This window comes from Falco punctatus (assembly GCF_963210335.1).
Source record: "Falco punctatus genome assembly, chromosome: 1".
NCBI lineage: Eukaryota > Metazoa > Chordata > Aves > Falconiformes > Falconidae > Falco > Falco punctatus.
Window position 1 is genome coordinate 40,793,714 of NC_137580.1, and position 21,395 is coordinate 40,815,108.

Here is a 21,395-nt window from a genome sequence, read left to right on the forward strand (position 1 = left end):
CTTCCTTTTTTGACTTCCTTAACGAATAAACATACTTATGAAGGGGGGGGGTGGGGGCGGGGAACGCCATTCACACGACTCAGTTGTCCTCTGCGCAGCCTGGGTTTGCTAGCAGCAGCTTGGAAAGGGCAACAAAACGTGAGATTTTTAGCAGTGCAACAGGGACATGAGCTGCCACGGGGCAGATGGTGTGGCAGAACCATGCACACTACTACAGGGGCAACTTCTGCTGGTGGCTCAGGGCTGGCTCCGTCTTCGTAAGGCATGTTAAGCCAATCCACCCAATGAACAGGGCTGTCAGGACATATAGCTTGTTTGCAGGAGGCTTGGCTGTATCCTATACATTTTTCAGAGTAAACGAATGCAGCAAACCGGCATCTGTGCTTCCCCAAAGGTTTTGGGAAAAAATCCCACATCCCCGTCATGCTGTTGGCTTGCCAGGTCTCAAATTCAAGAACTTCTATGTCTGACCAAAGGGAATGGGGGCTACTTGTACCCCACACACCATGCCGGTACAACAAACACTGCCACGTGCCATATTGCCACCACCTGTTCTGCTCACCAATGCAAATCACCACAATGGAAACCTCCTTGCTCCTGCCAGGAGAGGTTTCAGTTTCGTGACCCACACACTGGGTTTTCCTGTCCATCATTTCACCAAACCCCAGCCCAAAGACTGCCAAGTCACCAGGCAGAGCTCTATACGCTTGAAGGAAACCAGGAGCTGTTTTCAAGGCAGACCCACACGATGCAGCTTGTATGATGGGAGTCAAGCTGTGGTTTCAGCTGGGATTTTCATGCTTGCAGGTGGTGAAGCCAGGGTAGGGAGAGCAAGCGACCCTTCAGGAAGCCACCCAAGAAACAAGCTCCAGCCAGATTTCTAAAAATGGTTATAGCATCAGGCAGTGATAGGATGTTCTTCATTCCTCCACACAGATGGATTTCTGAGCTTCGGATATAAACACAACGTTGTTGTAGCTAGGATATTGCGCTTTTCTCCTCTGGGTCACAAGTTCAGAGCTACAGCAAGTCATGCTGCTCAAAAAGCAACAGCTCCTTTATGGCTGTCATTAATGCTTGGATTACCCAGCAGCTTTTTCTAGGGGCTCAAGGTTAATGCAACAGCCTTGGCCCCTTTCTGAGGGCTGGTCATCTGTATCGCAAGGTCTTTTATCAGTGCTGATCAGGACACCGTGTTACACACCTCTGTGGCACCTTGACCTGGTCCTGCTCCAGCTGAACATCAAATAAACCTTCATCAGGTAGTGACAGGGCAGAATAAGGCTTTTTAAAAAAGCAGAAGCTGAACATGAGGAGAAAAAATTAAGCCACAGCAGCAGAGAACAAAGGAAAATGGGTTTTCACTTCTGGCACTAGCACTGCACCACTCCAGTGTGTTCATAGAAGTTTCACCTCCAGGCTTCACTATCAGGTTCTGATCTTAGATTCACTGTCAAAATAAAGCTTGTGCATAAATCCACTCAATTTTACATAGAACAAGGAACCATCAGCTTCTTTTTTTTTTTTTTTTTTTTTGCTTTTATTTATTTATAAATGGCTTAAAACAACATGTACTCACATATGATAGGGGTTGCCTCAGCAGTAACTCCAAAAAGGCAAGGGACCGACCCTGTGCATGCTGCAAAACCAGGCTTTTATTTCCTGTGGATTGCTCAGCAATTTGCACCAAAGAATACTGTTGGTTCTGTTGTAGCTTTTAGGCTGGATGAAATTCAGAGTTTTGACACCCCCACCTCTGCAAGACCACTGAAGCCCATGGGGACTCAGCAGACCTAAGGATCAGGAGAATTATGGCACAAATCTTTACATGCATCAAGGCTATAGGGCAGATTTCTGGAGGCACAGCCCTGGAGGAGCCACCTCCTAGTCCTTACCACCCAAATTCCCCCAAACAGTTGAAGATCCAGACCTGATTTTTTTTTCTGCAAGAGTTTTTGATGTTTCTCTTGGAGGGATACAGTGGACGGCACAACAAAACCTGCAGGATCCATCATGCCAGTAGCAGGACCCCTGCAACACTGCACGAGGAGTCCTACCATGGGAATTTCGTAACCTTTAGTCATATTGAAGATGGAAAGTGGAGCCAGAAGTCATGGATGAGACCTCTTTATGGGTGGAAAATCTTTGACGTGAGTTGTGGTGCCAGATGTTGTGCACAGCTGTGGGGCTCTGCTTTAATCCATCATGGTGATCTCCTGTAGTCTTCAGACAACCAAACGGAAGAGGGCTCAGTTTTCTTCAGGGGCTTCTCATTTGTTTCTTTCATGGAGACACTGCTCCAGTAGTAAAGTCAGTCATCTGCTTATCTAGAAATCCTCTCCATACCACCGTATTCTTTGTTTAATAATACAAAATGCTGCTTTAAAAGGTTGGGTTTGGTTGGTTTTTTTTTTAATTTTAAACCATGTATTTTCAGTTCGAATTTGCTCAGGTCCTTCACCTGAGCAAAAGCAAGGCTCTAACCAGGACTTCCCCCCCCCACAGGTAAGTTCCTACCTGAGCTACCATCATTTGTTTGATATGATTAATTACCTAAGCTTTAAAAAAATAAATTAGCAGTGAGGATGCCAAGTACTGACGCACTCCCAACATGCTCAGCTGGAATACCCTGTGGCTGTCACATGGAAAGCCACCTTGGAGGCTCCTGCCCCATCCACGAGACAAACCCGTGGAGGGAAGGTGTGCGGGGAGCACAAGGGTGACAGATTAAACAGCTGTTCTGCATGGAAGAGGTTTCTCTGGCAGGGCTAAATGTGTTTAGCCACACACCCACAGATCATGCTCTTTGCTGCATTACACTACTAAGGAAGTGAAACCTGTTTCTGCAGATCATATGATGGGCAGTCACTCAGTGCCTGAGCCAATCTTCCAGGCTTGGCAGCAGGAGGCACTGGGGCAAGAGCAGGAGCTTGGCTTTGCCTCTAAGCCCAAGTGTAGCTAAGCCACAGTCTCACCAACACATCAGATGGAGACCCTTGAGCAGTGAAACTTATCCCAGCTGCTGTAGAGTCCAGGACAGTGTCAGAAGACCCTGTGTATTGATGGGTCCAGCCTACCAGGAGCATCAGCTGCAGTAGACATTAATAATACAGGCTACAATGAGACATCTAAATCTAACTCTTGAGATACATAGCTGCTCCTCCAAAGATCCTGGACTTTTCACAAGCCTAAGAAAAAACAAAGAAATCCATCTACCACCTCTTAGGGAAGGTACATGCTCCAGGTAAGACAGCCACCTGGGAAAAAGGAGATTAATTTTCTTTTTCTATTTCCAGAACTGGCCTGCAGCATTAACAAAACCAAATTGCTTTACCCTAATCTCTCCCCATTCTCCTTATCATCCTAAACCTTGTCTATTCAAATGAAGGTTTTGCTGCAGACACTTTCACCACCGGTGAAATAATAATCTACAGGCAAGCATACAGATGGGGTTTGACTCTGCATACATGTAAATAGACAGCAAAGCTTCCAGCATTTCCAGGGTACAGGTTTTGCAGCAGCTCCAGCTGGGACTAAGCACACTTGTGTTCCCACAATACCATAACAAAACAAAATTGACACAATTCTTTCTCTATGCCTGATAGTTGGAGCATTAGCAGATTACTTCTCTTATTTTCATTCTAATAGGTGAGATAATGATTTTCAGAGACTTCTCCTCTGATCTGAACAGCTGTTTCTCCAGTGTTGTTGATATACACAATAAATGAAGCTCTCTGTATATGCTTTTTATTCTGGTTGAATTTAGTTAGGAAACTGCTGTATTTTGAGCATGTTAAGTGCCAGCAGAAACTGAGAATGAGAAAACAGAATTAAAGTGCCAAGACATTACGGATATCATATTGCTGACCTCAAAGATGCAGAGGAACTTCTGGGCTGAATAAGAGTAAAAACTGTGCTCAGAGGTAGATCTCCACTTCCATGCAGGATGGGGAAGCTCTGAGAAGGCAGGTGGGGAGGAAAGGACTTTCTTGAGCTGTGTAGAGATATTCTGGGTTATCCCAAATGACATAATGCAGCCATAAAAGGCTTCTAGAGGAATAAGGTGATGCGCATACATATTCCAAGCTGTTCTTTTCCTCTAAGGCTGTATCATTTAAACAGGAGAGTGATGGTGGCTTGGAAACCCTGCATGCTCCTAAAGAGTTAAAACGTAGTTATGGAGACTGGCACAATTAAAATTCTGGTAGAGTACATTTAAATTGCAGGGAAAGCTGAGCTTGTCCAACTGGATAGTCAGACCGCAAGTTCCCCCAAATAGGGCTTTGATTTTCCAACACAACACCTGAAATCCTGTTCTGCTTTTATAAAACACATGTGGAATCATGTTCCCTATTGCACAACATGGCTTGAGGAATAATTCCAGGTATATAGGTATAAACCAGAGGTCATGGCTCTGGAAGGGCTGAGAATTTCAGCAGCAACAGAGAAGACGACAAGCCCAGTCCCTGGTGGCAATGCTGCGTTGAGAGCTACCCACAACAGCAGCACCTACCAATGCAAGATCATGGGTGGTTTCGCTCAAGCACAGCACTCAATGGCAAAAAAATACAAACAAATACAGAGAAGAGCACTAAAAGCAAGCAGCTTCCATGGTCCACACAACCAAACCCAGAATTTATTTCTGGGTACTTTGTTCTCTTCCTGGCAGTACTTTTGAGCTGCTAGGTCAGCCTTACTGGAGGAGTCAACTCAGAGATGGGAAGATGCCTACATGTTTTGTGTCCACGCAGCTCATTACAAGGAGGTCAACTCACCTTCAAGGGCTTCTTCCAGATGCCTAATTCTCATAAAGTTGTTCATACTTAACTGAGCCTTCTCTGAAATACACTGCTGCCCAAAAGCCACCTCTTACTATTTCTGTATACCTGCATTTCCCCCACGCTGCTCTAACAATTCCAACAATCGCTACTGCTTCGACACCTCCTTTTTTTCCTCAAGTCATAGTATCACAGCATGGTTTGGGTTAGAAGGGACTTTAAACCCCATCCAGTCCTAACCCCTGCCGTGGGCAGGGATACCTCCCACCAGCCCAGGTTGCTCCAAGCCCCGTCCAGCCTGGCCTGGGACACTGCCAGGGATGGGGCATCCACAGCTGCTCTGGGCAGCCTGTGCCAGCGCCTTGCCACCCTCACAGGGAAGAATGTCTTCCTAAGATCTAATGTAAACCTGCCTTCTTTTAGTTTAAAGCCATTCCTCCTTGTCCTATCACTAGCCTTGTAAGAAGCCCCTCTCCAGCTTTCTTGTCAGCCCCTTTAGGTACCAGGAGGCTGCTCTAAGGTCTTCCTGGAGCCTTCTCTTTTCCAGGCTGAACCACCCCAACTCTTCCAGCCTGTCTCCATAGGAGAGATGCTCCAGCCTCTGACCATATTCATGGCCCTCCTCTGTCCACTGTTTTTGCCAGTCTTACTTTAAAAATATGCTGCCAGGGTGAAAAAAAACCTGAATGCATTTTGCTTAGCTTGCAACAGGCAGCTCAGCACCAGGAGGGGAGATCTCCCCTCAGCGAAGGGTACTCTGACATCGCCATGTGCTTTAGCTGTGCAGCCAGGACGACATCTGAATACACCATACACAGGAGCTCCCAGTTATTACTTCGGGAGGGGACCACACACCACCATGTCCCTTCTCCACTAAGCAAGGCTGCAGTTAAAACTGGTTTTATCAGACTTAAGTCTAGAAAGTGCATACGGGATCCAGGTGCTCCCACATTCAGATTATTTTCAAAAGGAAAATAACTCAAGCTCTGCTGCAGATCACAGCACTCAGACATGGGGTGCCTAGAGCCATCCTGCCCTTTGCCATCTCTGCCTGAACTGTCCCCTCCAATGCTGGCATTTTTATTTTGCTATGTCTACTGCCACATCTCAGGCAGGCAAAAATGATTGTGCAAAAATGGTGGCACATGGCTACGTCTGTGCACCAACAAACCGAGCTGTGCAGTCATTGCTCCAGAGCTGACACAGGAATGATTCTGCAGCTTTATCCCACGCATTCATTTTAAAAGCATCGTTGATTGACAGGAGCCAGTTCAATGGAGTCACAGGAAGGCAAGGGCAGGAACGAGCTGAAAACAAGGCTGACACTTCCCTCCCAACAACAGAATGCAGCACACAGAAACCATGAGATGCTTTTGTTTTACATCTCAACAAAAATCTGCCATCGCTCGCTCCGGGACTGACAACAGCCTGTGCAAGTGGCAGGGCTAAAAATCAAACTGCATCTTTGCTAAAAAATAGTCTTCATCAAGTTTCAATCCTGTAAAAGATTTAAGAAAAATTAAGAAAATTTCAACCCAAAACAAGTCCCAGAAGCAAAAGCCTCCTCTGGATGCTGTTGGGAGGTCAAAGGACTATAAAACATCTAGAACCCCAGTAAGTGACATTAAGGGACATTAAGGGATGCTGCACGGGTGTGGGCTGGAATGGTCTCAGCTGTACTCCTACACCACCTGCTCAGGGCACGTCCTTGCCACCCCATTGGGTTCCCAACCCTCTGCTGTGCTTTCGGAGAGGAAAGACAAGCGGCCCCGACAGCGGAGCCTCGCTGAGCCGGGCTGTGCAGTAACCAGTAGCAACTGTGCTTAATCCAGCCCAGAGACAAAACTGCCAGGGCTCATTCATACCCACATCACGTGCAGAGCCAAGTCTGTGCATGGTCACAACCACTGCGTATTTTTTTTTTTTTCAGTTTAAGCTTAGTTTTAGAACAGTTTTTATTTTACATAGAGCATATTTAAATCAGCTTTTACAAAGATGCGATTTTAATAGATGAGGTTGGGGTCAGTTTCAGTATAAAGGATGCACAAACCCTTTTTCCTTCGCGTAGTCACTCTGTACAAAAAACCATTTATTTCAGTGCTTTATTCCCATAGTATTTGAGAAATTACCAAGAAAGAAGCTGCTTTAATGCTGACAGTCTTGATTTTTTGAAATAATTACAAGAAAGAACAGAAACAAAAACACTGAAGAGAAAAGGAAGAAATCAGCAGTTGCTCTGCCCCATATTCAGGTCACAGCCCCAAAAGCCACCTCACTGACAAAATGAGGCCGGCATCACATCACCTATCGGGTGTATTGACAGCAACGAATGTAAAGACTGGAAGCAAAAAAAAACCAACTAAACACATTTTCTACTGACGTTTCAGAAGAAGTAAGTCAACAGGCACATGGGCTAATGGCTGGGGACGAAATTTCACTGAACTGTTAATCCAGATTTTTGGTAGCTTCTTCAACAAATTTTTATTTTTAATTCTAATCTAATTTAGCTGATTCTAAGTTGAGAAAGCCAAAGATTAAATGAAGACAGAAAAGCTTTTGCCCCCTGCTTTTGACCTATGAATACAATGGAGGTGGGATGGACCCAGGGACATATGAAAAGACAAGGGAAAACTTGAGGTATGTGGTAGCTGCACAAATACACGTTTGTTCCTTTCTCTCTCCAGGCACACTCAGCTACCAGCACCAGGTGAGAAAAGGGGCTCAGCAGCTATCCTGCATTTCCAAGGAGGTCAGGCAGAAGAGAGTGCCAGGCTTTTCACAGGACCACATGGCAGGAGGACATGATACATTGGGCAGCAGATGAAACAAGAGATAATAAAACTGTAGGGAGAACCTTTTCCACCGTGAGGTCAGTCAATAAGGTTGCCCAGAGAGGCTGTGCAAACTCCATCCCCGGAAGTTTTCAAGACCCAACTGGATAAAGCCCTGAGCAGCCTCATGCAGCTTCACAGCTGAGCCTGCTTGGAGCAGGAGGTTGGTCTGGAGACCTCCTGAGGCCTCATCTAACCACCTGAACCACTCTACGAGCCTGCCTTCCAAGGTAACCCATCAGCAATTAAAGCTTGTGCCACAAACTCAATCTGTCATGCTATAAACACACAAAAATCTGCATGACGGAATTATATTAGTCCATATAAAAATGGGTATACAAGGGAACCGAGGTCCCAGCACCTTGTTTAAGAGACATCTCAGCTCCACCATGCTGAAAACCTTCTAGATAACAACCTCAAGTCTCCCCTTTCAATGTCACCCCTTTCCTGAGATTCCCCTCCATGCTACAACACTTATCCCCCAGTGCTGTGCATGCAAACAGCCCGCCGCCTCCCTGGCCAGCCTGGGGAGATGTTATTCTTCTTGCAAAAAAAAAAAAAAAAAAAGAAAAAGAAAAAAAAAAGAAAAAGAAAAAAATCCCCTCAATTATTTATGCCGCTCTTTGAACAACACCAGCTATTGTCAGGGAGTGTTTTACAGCTCTGAATGTCACATTGAGAGTCTGGTCATGCCAGTAGGAAAGCCTGCCGCTGCCACGTCCCAGCAGAAAATGCTTTATTCAAGGCACTCTGAGTCCAGCGCTGGGTAAAACCTAAAAGGAAGCTGGTGGGTGTGACAGACACATTTTGTACAATGATATGAAAAGAAGCAGGCAAGGGCACTTGATTTTTTTGAGGTGTAAGGTGCAAAAATTACAAGGAGCGTTGTGCAAAGTCAGGTGAGGCTAAGTGACCAAAAGCTTTGGTTTGATATCGCTCTAGGGGAATTGCACGGACAAGAGCGGGGGTGAGCAGAGCTGGAGACCTTCCCAGCAGGACCCGGGGAAAAAGCAAGGAGGGAGCTTTCGCTGTCGAGAAAACCAGGCTGGCTCAGTGGACAAGAAACCCGTTTCCTGCCTGATTGCGACTGTGTTAAGGGAAACAGGGCTCTGGAGGCAACCGCGCAAACAAAGCACAGCTACCTTCAACTCCCACCAGGCAGGAGCAAGAGCTTGTGAATGGCCAAAACCCACCCAGCCCCTACAGTCCTTTTTTTTTTTAAAAAAAGAAAAAAAGAAAAAAAAGGAAAAACAAGTTAAGAAAAGCAACAGGCCCTTTTCCATGGTGTGTTACATTACAAAGCAGAACTGGATGGGTTGCAATCTTCCCTTGCCGCACCCGAACGCCAGGTTTCAGGTTACTTCACCCGATGTACCTGCAAAGATTTTCTCTGAAGCGTGTTATTTCTACCATCTCTGGTAACACCTAGCTCTTCCAGCCAACCTTTAATCTGCAGATCTTTAAAACGTCCTGCAAAGAAAGCAAGTGTCATTTCCTTCCCCCTCCCACACCCCCATGCACCAACGAGGAAGTTATAACCCCAGTGAAATAATAAATATCACCTAGTGAAAAGGGAACACAGTTAGCAATAGGAAAGCCAGTGTCCCCGTGTTACTCTAACGTAAAGGATCCATCCTTCCAGCCTCCAACTCAGGAAACAGCTTTTCATCGCAGGGTATCAAAGCTCCTCCCAGTTTTGGCATCTCCACCTCTTCTGCCTGCAGAACTAGTTTAAGCGCTGAGGGTTTGGGTTTTTTTTAACCAATTCATGGATATTTGCACCGTATCTAGCAACGGTGCTCATAGCTTTTCTAGCTGCCGCCGCACATCTCACGGGTCTATTTACCATCAGCAAACATCCTACCAGTAATCCTGGATTTATCGCTTCAGCTTACTGATAACTCCCCCACGGCTGTTCCCCCAAAGCCCAGAAATCCAGTTTACCACCCTTCGCAACGGAATCTCCAGGCATTTTGAGAGCTGTATTATTTTATCTCCCCTGCAATCTCAACTCACTGTGAAAATACTTGGTGAAACCTATTAGAAGCTTTCCTGAAGGTCCCTTCCCATCCAAACCACTCTGTGATTCTGTGACTGCAGCCACATCATCTCCATGCCCAGAACAAACAGAAACCACAGCAGCAGCTGTGGCTGCAGCCCTGAGACCACCCTGACCCCCAGTGCTGAAAATCCTTTATTTAACTGAAGGGCCTTTTGATACAGTTGACCCTGCTCACAAGTAGTCCTACATGAAAGGTGGCCAGAGCCAGCCAGAGGCAGCAGTATCACTTTATAGTGAAGAGCTTCCAGCTTCCTTCCAGGCACTCAGGCTGCAGAAATAAAAAGGATTTAAAGCAGATGACAGAGTTATTAAAAGATGATCCATTCCTCGTGAGGTCTTAGTGATTTGGTATTTTTAAGCCGTGCAGTATTCAACCCTCCACAAACAACTCTAGATGACAGAGAAAACACAAGGAAGCCTGTGCCTCTTTTGGGGCACAGTGCAGCACTTTTCTAATCAAAATATTATCATTGAGCTGATATAATACTGATCAAAAGATAACTTTGTTTTCTCCCACTCAGTCCTTCCCCCATTGCCACTGGAGTTCATGTTGGTATATGTTATTGTCACGCAGATGGAAAGCAATTACAGAAAAGCAATCATTGGGCTTTTTACTAAATTTTACATTTACTAGATTTTTTTAAATTTAGTAAAATATTCACGAACAATCTAATTTTGTCACTTTTTTTCACATTCAGTTGCTACATGCACTTAGCCTACAATTCCACCACATCATGGATGAGAGTCCTTCTCCACCACAACCTGAAATCCAGACAGCAACTTCCCTGAAATCAGAGGGCTGGAGCATCTCTCCTATGGGTACAGGCTGAGAGAGTCAGGGTTGTTCAGCCTGGAGAAGAGCAGGCTGGGGGGAGACCTTAGAGCAGCCTCCCGGTACCTAAAGGGGCCTCCAAAAAAGCTGGAGAAGAGCTTTTTACAAGGGCTTGTAGTGAGAGGACAAGGGGGGATGGGTTTACACTGGAAGAGGGGAGATTTAGATTACATGTAAAGACAAAATTCTTACTGTGAGGTGGCGAGGCTCTAGCACAGGCTGTCCAGAGCAGCTGTAGATGCCCCATCCCTGGCCAGCTTGGGACAACCTGGTCTGGTGGGAGGTGTCCCTGCCCATGGCAGGGGTTAGGACTGGGTGGGCTTTAAGGTCTCTTCCAACCCAAACCATGCTGTGATTCTATGATTCAATATCACTTGAAAGCTGTGGTTAAAAACGATAATCTTCGTAACAGAATTCCACGAGAATCACAGAATCATAAAATGTTGTGGGTTGGGACCTCTAAACGCCATCTAGTCCAACACCACACACACACACACACCCCCACGGGCAGGGACATCTGCAACCAGATCAAGTTGCTCAGAGCCCCGTCCAGCCTGGCCTTGAATGTTTCCAGGGATGGGGCATCTCCCACCTATGGGCAACCTGTGCCACTGTTTCACTAGCTTCGTTGTAAAATATTTTTTCCTTATATTTAGTTTGAGTCTACCTTCTATTGATTTAAAACCATTTACCCCTTGCCCTATTGCAACAGACCCTGCTAAAGAGTCTGTCCCCATCTTTCTTATAAACCCCCTTAAAGTATTAAAGACCACTCGCTATAAGGTCTGCTCAGAGCCATCTCTTTTCTGGGCTGAACAACCCCAACTCTCTCAGTCTGTCCTCACAGCAGAGGTGCTTCAGCCCCTGACCATCTTTGTGGCCTCCTCTGGACAAAAGAGAACAAAGCTTTATGTTTAAACAAAACATTTCATCTTTTCTGAGCACTGACTAATGTTTCATACATGCTTCATGCACTTATGGAAACTACCCAGGTAATACACAGCTTTCTGCTTTTATAAGATACTGATGGATTAGAAACTAACATGAAAGACCATTTGCTAAATTTGTTGAAAGTATTTTATCACTAATGACTGGATTTGGATCACAAGTTTCTCCCCACTATGAAAATGAAAAATTAATCTATCCGATTCAGTTAAGTAGGACAGAGAAACTATTATACACGCAGGAAAATTCCAGTGTAAACATTTTAAAGTTGCATTAAGTGACAAACAAGCAGGTTTATTGCTGAATTGAGGTACGTGTATATGATGACCACCATCATCAGACCATGAGGTGCCCATCAGGTGGATATTTTTTTGAAAAAGACACTGAAATTCAACTCCTGTAAGCAGTTTAAATTCAAGATAGGAGGGTTTCTAGGGTAAAAAAAAAAAAAAAAAAAAAAGAGCTACAATTTTAAAATATTCAACGTACAGAACTGACTTGGGTGAATGTTGTGCTAACCAGTCTCAACGATGGCATAAACCCTTCGTTCTTATCCTTCCTTGGGCTTGCACCACTGCTGCCCATCATGTGTCCTGTTGAGAAGCTATTTCAATCCAGCTCTCTCCACAAGCCTCATAAAAGGATTTCACTGCAACAAATGCCAAGGCAAAGAGAAAGAATGACTTAAAAATCCAAATAAAGCTTTTTCCCCCCTTTTTTTCACCATGTAATTGCAAATAGCAAACATATCTGTGGTTTACAGAGGAGGCAATAAATTAAAGCTAGAGTCACAAATCGGACCAAAAAAAGATACTTGTCATTCAATCCACCACCCCAGGATGGCTGTGGCCCCATGGGACACTTCTCAGTTTTGTGAAAGACTTGGAGTCCTGAACTGAGGAAGTGCAACATGAAGAGCACTCTCAGAAGTTTGTTCTTTTTCTTATAAAATTCAGCCAGCCCTCTGGTGCTTCCTGAGCACAGCCTTTTTGGTCTGGTTGCAGCAAAAGCAAACAGTCTTTAGCAAATAAGCTTTTTATCTGTGAACTGAGCACATCATAAAAAAAAAAGAAAGTTTGATCCTCAGCAAAATGGTTGCATGTGTTCTTTCTGTAACTACTGGAAGACGGCCGCAACATTTCAGTTTCTAGAAAAAGAAACTGGCACTTCCTATCTTTTTAGCTTTAAACTGCTGCAAAAAGATGCATTTCAGCCCCTTAGGAAGCTGAGCAGCCCAGCATTTTAACTTCCCCTCTGATAAAGGCTACAGCAGAACAGTTCCATGAGATCTACCACCAGCAGCAGGACCTGATCCTGGAGATAGCAGTAATTCTCAACTTCCGCTACTCTCATTGGACACTGCAGAATTAAAAAAAAGAAAACACAAAAAAGCAAATCTGTATTTTTTTCATTTTTCATTGAGCTGAACCCCTCAACCAATACTAAGAATGCACAGGATGCCTATTTTCATAACTTTGGCGAGCAACTGTATTTTAGGAGTGGTCTCTGAACAAAACAACCAAGCAAAACAAGTTGAGGAGGTTTGGGTGTTGTGGTATTTTTGTTTTTAATTGTTTTTATTTATTTTTTGATATTTTGTATAAAATCTGTAGCCAGACACATCCCAACTCATGGATTGGCAGTGGGAAAGAAAAAAGCCCTACAACCACATAACCATGGACTCTACACTAGTTTCCACTGCATCTCCAGAACACATTTCAAAAAAGAGAAATTTAGGGTGAATTAAAGTCATTATGTGAAGAGGTAAGTTTGTCTGAACAACTACATGGTAAATAGCTTCTTTCCCTCAGCTGGGTGGAAGTCTTTACAGATACCTCTCCCAGCGCAGGGTTTGGTTTGGAGCAAGCCCATCCATTGAGACCCTTGGGACTTTCCAATGTGGTACAAGCAGAAGAAAATGCCAAAGCTTAAGTGAATGAGCTTATCAGTGGGTAAATCCAAGGCTTGGGTGATCTCTGCTGATTTAGGCTGTGCTGTAGCCATCTCCCTGCACCACAGATGTGACAGCACTACAATAGCATGAATAATTTTTGTTACTCACTCCCTACTAAACGACAGCATTCAGCGTCTAAATTAAGAACATGAAAACGATTAACATTACCATTAACCTCAGCCCCACCCTAATTGCACTACATAAAAGCATACGTAACAATTACAAAGATAACATTGTGTGTCATAAATATCACACACAGGAATACAGCAGTCACAGCATTTGTTTCCTGACCTGGGAAAGCTGCTATAATTGTAGTGTATTGTGCGCATGGAGGATTTAGATTTGGAAGCTGGTTGCCAACAGCCCTTGTTTGCTGTAATTTCCCATCAGGCTCTTAAAATTCTTCGGGTTCCCAATCAGCACCGTGTCAACGTGCTACTCTGAGTTCTGCACCGTGCAGTTCAGCAGGAATTTCACATTCTCAGTGGAAACAAAATCAAGATCATTCCAGGGACATGAAAGCTAGATGCAGAGATGTCAAGCAATTAGAGCAGAATTTGCGTCTTTGGGATTGCTGATGCACATTTCACAGCTAAGAGCATTTAAACTAAAACCATCTTCACTCCTGGAGGCCCTCCACCCAAGTCAAGAGAACAGATATTCAGGAGGCCATTTTGGTTTTAAGTAATTCGGTTATTACATCACACATAATTCAGTGGTTTGCCATTTCAAACCTGGACAGCCTCAGGGGCTGGCACGAAATTACTCAAAATCACAGAAACCACCTCACCATGCTCTGTCCATGACATGCTCCCCTCCTGGTGGAAGCCATTCTTGCAAGCAACATTCTCCCAAGTATTCCCCCATCCCTTTCTAGATAGAGAATTTAAACCGCCCTGATTACAAATTTGAGGAGCGTCAATGAAACCTCCCTTCCAGTGAGCTCCTAATGAGATAGTACCTGACAAACCCACTGGTCTTTATAAAGCAGTCTTTCATCTCAATGAAGCCTTCTCCATTCAGTATTTCCAGGTAACAGCAATACCTGTTTAAAGCTTTTAGCTCTAAATGCTTTTCTACCAGAAGCAGAGAAAATTAAAAGTGATGCTTTCACTCATATTGATATTATCCAATTAAAATTAACAGATGACAGTGACCCGAATAGACAGTGCTGGAGAAGAGGTTCTCCAAAATGGAAATACCAACATTTCTGATACCCTCAACCGATACTGTAAGCTATTAGCATCCTACTCTTATGCCCATCGTAACCTGCCGGCTTAGGTCTCTTCTCAGTTTCATCATCACTTTCTCCCCAGGAAGAACAATCATTTCCACATCAGTTCCTCCTCCTTCCTTCCTTAAGGTCTTTTATATAGAGGATTATATTTTCTGGGTTACTTCCCTGAAAGTCATCAAGTTGGGGTTTTCCTTCTGCCACTGGCAGCTGTGCTTTAGCTGTGATGCCGATTGTTTGCCAAGGACCCCACAAGGCTTAGCCCAAGAGGAAGACCAGCCTTCCAGAAAGGCTTCAGGGGTGAAGCTGAATGTCGGCCATTCTCTAATGGCCCAGCACTTAATGACAAATACCTCCCTCATTAGTATGCTGAGCTACATTAGTTCTGCTGCTTACAGCGCTAAAGCATTAAAGTGGGGTTGAATCTTCAGTTTCACAGTTTGCAACGTGATGCATTAGAGACTCACATGTCTCCCGGCATGGGGCACTGACAGCATTTTAGATGTGTGAGGTGCTGCCAGTAAATCTGCTAATGGCTGTAAAAGAGGCAGCACATGCCTCTAAGTGAACAGAGGTGAAGTCATCTGTACGTACGATGGGGTTAATGAGGCAGAGAGGCGAAACAACTGCCCAGTATCACACGTGAGGCCTTGGGTAGTACCGTGATCTCAACCAAGGAGTTGGCATCATCCTACCAATCAAATATGGATTACCTAAGAAGCAAATTTACACTGCAGACTTTCCATCAAGCCTGGGAAGTCTTATAATCTCTCCACTCAATCTCCCTGCTACTCCATTTTCACAGAACCTGCAAGATTTGAAGATTTTCAAGTTTCTCAAATGTGGCTGAAATTGCTCCGTGGTTCAAAAGATTGGTTGGGATGGAGGGGCTGACAAATGCAAATTATGTCCTGCAACTATTCTCCTGTCTTTAGGAAATTAAGCTTAAGAACACAGCACTTTACACATTGCTGTATGAAAACTACGAATGACATTGTCATTGCTGCAGCTGTATCCTTACCTATCAAATATTAGCATTTTAGCACCAAGAACTCTATACCCCTGTTGAAAACAATGCTGCCCAATGAAAGCTAGCAACACGTCAGCTCTAATGATGAGTGCAGAGTAAGACCAATCAAGGCTAGGGAATACTTCCTTGCATTCAAAGTTCAAGCAAAAGGCTCCTAGATACACAAATGAGGACTCACAGTAGGATTCTTCAATACATATGTAGCATTATGGCTTTATAGAGGCTTTCGAGGCATTGCACTGATTAACCAAACAGAATAATAATCTTATAGTGAAGTGTTGAGCTGGAATTAGAGAGATTAATGTTTGGGTCCCAGCTCTAGAAGTTCTCACCCTTGGGGAAGTCATATCAACTCCTGCATCTCACCTCTCCTTTCCACAAAACCTTCTTTGAATTACTGATTGCAGAACCAGAGTGAAGATGCCAGAGGGAAAGACCATTCCAAAGACTTATTTTATTATTATTTTTCCCTTAATACCCGCTATGAGGCACTGTCTTGCTTTATTCATGATTCTTTTAAGAAAGATTTTCCATCTTAAGGGAATAAACCCAAGTATGTGTTATCTTTTTAATAATACACGTGCTTCTACTGGTGACTTCTACTGGTAAACAAAGACTCACATGAACATATCAAAAAATACGCAGTGCAATTTCACAGAATAACACGCTTGATGGTACCTCATTACAACATGTTTGTAGATCCAAAGGTTAGGTGAGGCAAAATTCTGAAGTTAGTGGGGCACTTCTTGGTGTAAAGTCGCACAGAGGCAGAATGACACAGCATGAAATACTGTCCCATACAGTTTTGTGTATTTTGTGAACTCCCATTGCTAGATCCCTAAAGACTCCAGTTCTTCTAGAGTTAAAGCACAGCTCTTCCTTGTGTTTCTTGAGCTCACATCACAGGAAGCGAGACATTTAACCATCATGATGGAGGTCTAATTCTGTTACTCCACACCTGTTCACCTGTAAACCCCCCAGTGTCTGATGTCTGGCATTTGTAAAAGTTTTGGTCATACACCATCTCCTCTGTAGACCAAAGAGATATCCAAGACCTTGTTGGAATGTGGCCTTTTCTGAAGGATCTTTGGAAAAGTTCATTAAGTTCAAAGTTAGGCTAGCAACTCACCATTGACCAAAACACAAAATGCAGCCAGATTTTGGTGAGGATGAAAAGAAAGGAGAACATATGTGGGTGGATGAACAATGACGTTCAGTCACATGTCAGAATGCTTCTTTTGTTGTTTTTAATCTAAACCCAAAACTTATATTGAATCCAGATTTGTGCTGTGCAGTTTAAAGAGCCAGGGTAGACTTCCTCCACCATGAAAGGGTACACATAGCACGCAGCCAAATAACAGAAGGAAGACTTTGCAATGAGAAGATAACTGTGTTTTGGTGGTGACATCTGTGTCAAAAGCATCATCGTCCAATACAGCAATAGATGACAGTCACAACTGAGACACTCATGACCACAGCAACCAAACCTTCCTCCCCACAGTCAGCTCGAAATTGCACTGGGAGGCCTTAGAAATCCCACAAGATTTCAACCAATCTCTGATTGCCTTGTAAACATAATTAATTTCAATTGTCTTCTGATTTTATCTCCATTTTCTCAGGTTCTAGGCTATTTGGGAAAGCACTCTGTGTACGTACATGTGAGTATGCACACTGGTGCACACATGCACTTGTCTGAAGTTACCCACTTCCCAGTGTATCTGCTTTTCTCAGGGCCTCCTTGAAGAAAACTTAGGGAGGAAGCCTAACCTTTGGGAAATTCTCCTTCTTATCCTGTACAGTCACCAACAAAAAGATTTCTGCTCCCACTGCACCTTGCTGAGCTCAAACCATGGGAGCATTCAAGCTCAGCTTGGCTCTGCTAGGCTCAGTTCTTTGCTTTCCCCAATGTTTTCTGACAAACTGCTCTCACAGGGATTTCAAAAAAAGATGCTGACCTGGCCCCTGCAGAAAGGAAGAGATTTTCCTTCCTTCTCCACATAAATTTTAAAGTTTCCTGAAAAACAGAAGGACAGGATTCAGAGAAAGCGATGGGGAACCTATACAGAAAAAAAGACTGAGGGAAGTCTGACCCAGGCTAAAGACTAATTAACACTTGACACTACATCCACAGTTCCTTCCATTTTCCATTCATTCTTCTGAAGTTCCCCTGCAGCAGCTGGGGCAGCAGAAACCAAATCTCCAAACAGTGCTCTGTCTGCATGATTATATGTCTCAAGATGTGGCACACGTCTTCCAGGGACTGCAGTGAGCCAGTTCCCCTTCCTACCTCCGTGTCTTGCTGTACATGTGAGCCTCTAAACCTCTGTGTGAAGGGGAACGGAGTATTTTGGGGGAATTCAAAGGCAAATAATAACAATCAATATTACTTTTACTGCAGCAGTGCTTATGGATTCCTACTGAAGAAGTCGGTGCTGGATCTAACCAGAGATTACCCACCTATTCCCTCCTCTTCCCCTCTGCCCAAAATGAGATTTACCAGGAAAAAAATATTAATCAATCAAAAGTTTCAGTGAGTCACAGGCAGGCAGGCAGGTGACCTACACTACTGTTCTCTCTTATGGGCCAAGAGGTAATGTGAGCAGCAAGACTACATGTCAGAGAGGGCAAACATGGAAGAAGAATGTCAGTTTTAGGAAAAATTAATGACCCTGCAGGGTAAGTTCAGCACTAGTCTGATTCAGAAAAATAGAATGGGTGTAGCCAGTGGATTGGAGAATTCCATCCAAAAAAATAAGAGAGTTGTTTCATTCCCAAAAAACTTTCCTATTCAGTGGAAAATTCAGCTTGCTATGAAGTCAGACGGAAGCTTCTGTGCCAGCCCAGGCAGGGGTTCACCTATACACCCAAACAAGAAAGGCCAAGAACAAGGCATCCAAACACACAGCCCTGCCAAAACCTCAGTGGTTTTATCATCTAGAGTTCAAATCAAGACCTCCCGTCTTGCTGCTCACACTGCACGCGGAAGAGTTTCCAAGAAACGTCTCTTGGCCATAATCCCGAAAACGGAGTTTCCGACTTGCTGCTGGGAGTGGAGCCGCTGCATGCAGCGGCGGCTTCTCTGCGGATTTTGAAACCTGAATCTCCTACAAAGCTGCCGCTGTGCCACATTCTTTACTGCTAGTATAGCATTGAAACAACACAGCGTTTTTGAATAATGCCCTCAATTTCTCTAAACACAACTGTTTACGCAAGCCTAAGGCTTGCCTCAGGCAAGTCTGGTGGCCTAAAGCTTGGGGAGAAGATAAGACCGCCCTTGTTCTCTTTGCAAATGTCATGGGGCACTCTTCCCCCCTACCCCTCCTGTAAACCTATTGGGATCATGAAAACAATTATGGTGGAAAACCCTGGGCTAACTCAACAAGGCTCAGTGAAACTGTGCTGTCTAGTAGGCTAAACTGGGACAGATACCGAAGCCCTGGAAGATCAGGTAGTAGTGAGCTGGTGCAATCATCCCTGGCTAGGAAAGGCCAGATTCAATGTCAGGTTGGACAGGGCTCTGAGCAACCTGATCTAGTTGAAGATGCCCCTGCTTGTTGCAGAGGGGCTGGACTAGATGGCTTTTAAAGGTCCCTTCCAGCTCAAATATTCTATCATATCACAGAATCAATCACAGAATCACAGAATCAATCACAGAATCAATCACAGAATCAATCACAGAATCAATCACAGAATCGTTTAGGTTGGATAAGACCTTTATGGTCATCAAGTCCAGCTGTTCACTTAGCACTGCCAAGGCCACCACTAAACCATGTTCCTACGCTCCATGTCTACATGTCTTGTAAATACTTTCAGGGATGTTGACTCCACCACTTCCCTGGGCAGCCCGTTTCCAGGATTCTATGATTCCCACTCCTGCTATTTGGGAGAGGTGTCAAGTGTTTGCTAGTGGCTCTGTTTCTACCCCCACCCTCCTTCCCTTCTCCTCTTCAGTTCAGCTAGTTTTGATTTAAGACGACCGTGACCTCTACTCAGAGGTGCCACCAGACCTGGGAGCACTGCGATGTCTGGGATCCCAAAGTTTCCAATTACACATGCAGAACCTTTTAGGACTAACAAAGGTTTTAGATCTAAAATTTGAAGTCTTCTTATTTGCGTTCTGTAAATGCAGACTCCCTGGTCTGCCAGCATTATACTCCATGCTAAGTCTGAGCTAGAGTAAATGTGCCACATCACTGAAATGGCTGACAAAAAGAGGACAGTAACTTGTGACAAGTGAATGTGACCAGTGAAAACAAAGCCCAGAAATCTAGCGATACATATGAGTGGAGAGCTTTGTACAGTCTTCATGCATTAGCTTTCTCCGACAAAATCCAAATCTGAATGCTTTGGAACTGTGACATGAATCAATAAGTGATGTATAATGAAACACTTTAAAAAGCAACCCATAAAAGCATAAAAGGGTGCCCAAGCCCTTCCAGCTAACATCAGCTATTTCAGAACCCCAGTTTCAGAGAGAAAAACGACTCAGCCCAAACCACCTTTACAGCAACCCACAACAGTCAAGAGGCTCACAGGATGATGGACACCTCTGGCACTCCAGCATCCAGCTTTGCATCTTGCCTAGCAGCCCACACTACCTGAAACAGCAGAACAACAAGTCCCATGAACTCAGCCATGGACCTTGCTGCCTTATTCCGAAATAATTTTGCTGCAGAACCGAAGTGCTGTCAGACCATCTCACTCCAGCCAACAGAGTCACATCCACATCTGGCTTCATCATGCAAGACAAACCACTCACACACAAGCAATTTTGTTGAGACCGTTTACACTGGCCAGTCAAATCAGACAGCACTCGCCATGGCGAGGCTCCAGCCCACAGCCGCTCCTCTTCACGTGAGTTCAGGTGCATCCTGCCGATCTCAGTGGCTTTAGGGTTCCAGCTGGTCACTAAATTGCCAGCTTCCAACCACAAACAGCTAAGAAACTTCAACAGGCAGATCTAGACCACAGGCTTTTTTGAGAAAGCTACTGCCAGAGCGCAGGTAGCATCTTTGCCATACACATTCACGGGATTACAACAGGACCTGTGTTATTTTGGCAGATAGCTGAATATTCATCAGTCTCTTGCTTCTCTAAAAAGGCTTTTCTTATACAAGCAAAAACCGATTAATAAATGAAGTTAAGGCTATTAACAGTTACGAGGTGCATCACAGGCAAACTTCTGCTGTCTCTGACTTTAGTCTCATTGAACTTAATCCTTTTCTGGGATCAGCTATGGAGAAACTATGCACAAAAGACAAAGCCCTTCTTCTAGGACAGTTGGCCACTTCTCACTAAACTAATGGGATTACTTCAGCTGTTGAGCTCAATAGGAATTTTCCCCGAATCAGAAAGTGGGCAAGCAGACTAAAAAATACATGTAGCGAAACACAACATGAAATTCAGTTAAGTATTTTTATTTTTATTTTAGAAAAGAATTCCTCAATTTTTTTTCCTCAAGTCAGCTCATGGGAAGAACTCTGACCAGAACAACTTCCCACAAACTCCCTGCTGGATGTTGTTTTTTAATTCACTAACATCCTGAGTAACGTCCCTTCTTACTTCATAACCTTCCTTCTTTCTACATGAACTTCATTTCCTCGGACAGACTCTGGGTTTTTTCCTTCCCTCCCCTTAATAAATCACTCATGCCAGAATCATATGCCCATCTGTGCCAAGGTAATAGCAGAGGTCAGTATGTTTCAGTCTAATACCAGTTTGTATAACCA

General features: G+C 44.3%; 1 protein-coding gene across 3 annotated transcripts in view; it reads right to left on the reverse strand.

Annotated features, from left to right (window-relative positions):
- Positions 1-21,395, reverse strand: part of PTPRA (protein tyrosine phosphatase receptor type A) — a 134,025-nt gene that overhangs the window by 83,929 nt on the left and 28,701 nt on the right. The gene's annotated exons all lie outside the window — the stretch shown is intronic.